This window comes from Lactuca virosa, chromosome 9, assembly GCF_052849685.1.
Source record: "Lactuca virosa cultivar CGN04683 chromosome 9, Lactuca_virosa_CGN04683_v6, whole genome shotgun sequence".
NCBI classification, from domain to species: Eukaryota; Viridiplantae; Streptophyta; class Magnoliopsida; order Asterales; family Asteraceae; genus Lactuca; species Lactuca virosa.
This window is the reverse complement of record NC_136434.1, coordinates 26796469-26801024: the sequence shown is the minus strand read 5'-3', so window position 1 is coordinate 26801024 and position 4556 is coordinate 26796469. Positions and strand designations below refer to the sequence as shown.

Genomic DNA, 4556 nt, shown 5'->3' with positions numbered 1-4556 from the left:
TTCTAGAACCGACTCAAATTTTGACGGTTGTCACAGTCTCCCCGGTTGAAAGAATTTCGTCCCGAAATTCAATTCGTGACGAATTCTATTAGAACTCAACCTGATGCAATTGTATCGTTCGGGAGGTGGTGACTTGAAGTGTTCTTTGATTATTTTGGGTTAATTCCTCAAGGGAAAAGCCCAATTCTTTTAGCTATCAACAATTTAGTGTTTCCTTAATTCGAGTTCTACAGCCTAGATTGCGAGAAATTAGGAACATGGAAATCATGATCCGACCATGGCGACCTAGTTGAAAAGATTATCTAGTTAGATATTATCTGAATTAAGAGAGCGGTATAAGTTTCGATGATGCACCAACTGCACTGAGCGTTAAATCCGCATTGATCTTTAAGTTGCATTCTAAATTAGCACTAAGTGTAACTTCGCCGCTTAAAAAAAAAGAAGAGATTAGGAACAATTTGTTCACTTTCGGGTTGGCAACTATATCTGGAAAAGATATATTCCGAAATAAGAAGGGGTATCACGAATGAAAGGGAAGCGATCGAGGTTAAGTTCCTAAAAATGCGTTCTAAGGGTAGGCAACGAAGTTTTGGTACATCTCCAATGTAAAGGTTATTTAAGTGGCGTATACAAAATAAGTTACGAAATGATTGAGGATCTCCGAGGCTATAATTACTACTACGGTTACTCTTACAATAATAAAACCTTATTCGAAGAATAAATATATTTAGAGAGTCATTGGTGCAAATGGAGGCGATGAAAATTTATGATAAATTAAATCACATTGTGTATATAGCATTTTAAGTGTTTAGAAGTGATTAAAAATCTCATTGTTATCAAAATGTGTGTTTAGAAATGATAATTAATCTCACTATTATCAAAATGTGTAATAATTCCAAGATAATGAAGATACATGTGTGGCGATCCAACAAAGTAGTAAAATAATATAAAGATTAATTAAGGTTAAAGGTTTAAGTCGTCATTAAAGGAATTTGTATAGAAATATTTGTATTAAACTTTTGGGAAATTGTCCAATTGTCTAAGTCAGGACAAGTTCAAGCTTATGAGTCAGAATATTTATGAAAACAAAGTTGAGAGTTTAGGAACTCACTGAAAATTACAAACTAGAATGCTATTTTAAGAAACGTGTAAAAATATCGATAATTGAAAATAGTGGATTCTTAATTTAGTGTTTCTACAAAAACAATCATTTAGAGAATATGTAATAGTAAAATTCAAGACTTTTGATGTATTTAAAGAAAAGAAGAAGCATAAGAATACATATCCTCAACATATATTTTTCGGATATAGAAAAATTATAAGCATAAGAGTATTCATCTTGTATATTAATTATAAGGAAAAATACAATGAAAATTGCATTTTATATCATGTTTTTGAATTTAGAACGAAAGAGCAAATGTAAATAAGGATCACTTGTTTATAGTAGATTTCAAAATAAAAACAAGATGTATATGATAAAAGGCGTAATTGAACATATCAAAGTTGACTAAACTTAAAGTATGCCTCATGACTATACACGTATTAATCGCTCAAAACGAAAGGGTAGACTTCTAGTCTATATGTATACGAACATGATACCAGGAGAAGCAAAATAGACAGAAACAAAGTTAGACAATGTATTATGTTAATATTATGGCGTGCGAGATCTAAAATCAGAAGGAGAGCGAGAAATAAAGTTCGGGGGAAAGAAAAAAGGAAGATAGCGGCGGCAATGATTGCTATTGTTAAAATTATAAGAACAATACCCATAGGTAGATTTAAAACCAGGTTGAGATATATTTCAAACTTAAATATTTGATGTATGTTGATGATTAAATAGACATGTGGGCGTTTTAAAGTGTTGGCTAAGGATTGCTAAAAATTTATAAGTTACTTATTAAGTTAAACTCCATTTGTGAAAAAGAAGAAACACTAAAACTCGTAATTGAAAATTTGACAGTTTTGATCTTTTGACTGGGGTCCAACAATGGTTAAAATGGATAAGGTAAAGACTCAATATATTTAGAAGAATAATTGTGCATTGTCGAAAGTGCGTCTCTGGAATTTTAAAAGTGAGCACTAAGTTTTTCAATTCTTTAAATTTTAGAAACTTTACAAATTATAAAACTAATTTGAAATAAAATAAAAAAAATGAGGTATGTTGGAAATGTAGGAATTAGAGATTTCTTATAAACATGTTTAAATTAGAAAGTTGTAAAAATACCGTCTTGGGTTTCAAGAAAACACATTTAAGTAAAGTATAATGCCTAAATGAGAAGGTAGTCAAAAGTCTTAAAACAAAAGTGGTTTGAAGATCCGATGAAGCTTTTACACATAATATGAACTTTAACGTCATATGTTGAAGTTTTATAGCATAAAGTTTAAACACTTTTATAAAAGAAAATGTTTCTAAGTTTTTCGAAAACGTGTCAAAATGGTAAGCAAGGTTGAATATGGTTTATATGCCCTTAAAAGCACATCTATCCATTGAAATGTATTTGAAATGAAATTAAAATAGCAAGGTTAAAACCAATATTGGTTAAATTGAGTTTTGAAGAAAAGTGTTAAGTTAAAGCAAGTTGTCAAAAGATTTTTGTGAGTTAAATAAAACCGATGAAGTGAAATATCTTTTTGATGGAAGATTAAGAAGTAAGGAATAAGTATGTTAGTGTAGCTGCTCGTACCTAAATACTAAGGCGAGTACATGGCGAGTATAAGACGAGTACCGATGTCTTTTTCCCAAAGATAAAGGACAAGAAAAATTGTTTGAAAAACGTTTTATGGTGTCAATGTAGTTTACGACCTTTTATAGAGGTCAAAGGGACATCTTATGTTAAGTTTTAAGCTCAAGGTGGAAACAACCTAGAGCTAAGTCGTAACGTAGTAATAAGGTCTCACGTATGGGTTAAACCTCCGTATCTCCTCGTGAGTTGAATCCGGAATGCCCGCCAATGGTATCCAAGTGATTATTTAGTGGAGACTCATCTACCTCCTTACGTGATGCTCCAATTCTCATCCGTGTCGATATCAAAACGCTTTTTCATAGTTGTAACTCTAGTACGAAGACGATGAAGAGGTATTGAGGAATAATTCGTATAGGTTTCGACTTATGATTATTACTAGTGTATATCTAGCTACTAACCTTACATCTAAAGTCAATAGCTACCAAGGAATACTCATTCTCAGTACTAAGTGCATTGCTCCTAGAGTGGCTAGTGATATAACTTAAGTGGTTAACCTAGCACTTGATAAGGGACAAGAATATTTCTAAATAAAGGCATTGTTATAAAAGTGCACTTAGTTTCTAAGTGTATCTAGAAGAATGCCTATAATATGCAATGCCCGTACGCACACCGAAAAATTTTGTTTTTCAATAGTTTAAGTTGAAAATTGTTTTGAACATAATTCTACTATAACCGTTTCCAGCCTCACATTAACTTTCCTTAATTAAGCATAGTTGGCCAGGCTATACTTAATTAAAGTCCAATAATGCGTACTCGAATTAGTTATACCAGTAGTATGTTCTATATTTTAAAAACGTTTAGAAATTTTTTGGCTATAGTTGTGGTTTTCCAAAGGAAAACCGGTATTCTCTATAACCTTCGGCTCTGATACCATTTCTCGATTTGTGCGTGTCATCCTTGCGCAGGGGCCATGCTAATCTTCTCTGTATCGTTCCAATTTTATCGGATGTCCCCGAATGGCCTATAGGCATCCATAAATCTCTCATCATATCATCACACACGTGCTTTTGTGCCACTACCTATAATATAAGAAACTGAGTGGGTCATACTTGGGGGCCTGGTGAGCACATAGAGTTTTCAAACCACAATAATTAAATCTTTATTTATTATTATCCAATCATAACCCGATTACCCCTTCCCGTTATCCTTACTCTATGTCCCTAACATCTAATTTCAAAGGACCAATCCTAAGGATCATCTTCGGGATAAACAATAATGCTTAGGGGAGTCCATATCAATATATGTCAGTAAGGAAACCATGGGGGGATGGAGTACACCTGGTGAACACTAAGTTCAAAAACACTTACAGGTTGCGAGCCTGCTAGCGTTCCATTGGACTGTCTAGAATAGTTTGTGGTCGTTATCTATACTCTGCTAGACAACTGGGTCATCTTTAAATTCAAGGCCTCTAATAATCTATATAATCTTTCATCTCTCATCATCTATATCACCTTTCGTCTCTCATCATCTATGTCATCTTATATCTACCCATCTTTACCCAATATATTTATAGGTAATAAAATACATATGCAGTTTAAAATCGAGTAAAACATGTATAAATCATTCATCTAGCATAGATATCAGGAACACACATAATAGGCACATATAGCATGTAATTATCTTAAATACTTTATATCTATGTGTACGATGAAAGTAACTATGCACTCACATGATAAAATTGGTGACCGGTGATCTGGACAGAGCTTCGTCTAACACCTCAGATATTCCTTGACGTGACCTAAATATAATTACTACAGAGTTTTAGAATAATGATCCTAGAGACCAAGAATAGTCTAGATCCTCACTAATACC

At 32.9% G+C, this 4556-nt stretch overlaps 1 non-coding gene across 1 annotated transcript; it reads right to left on the bottom strand.

The window, feature by feature from the left end:
• Window positions 1-3603: 3603 nt before the first annotated feature.
• LOC145141544 (U6 spliceosomal RNA) lies at window positions 3604-3706 on the bottom strand. The gene has a single exon (XR_013722740.1). It is a non-coding gene; the product is annotated as a U6 spliceosomal RNA (small nuclear RNA).
• Between the last annotated feature and the right edge of the window lie 850 nt (window positions 3707-4556).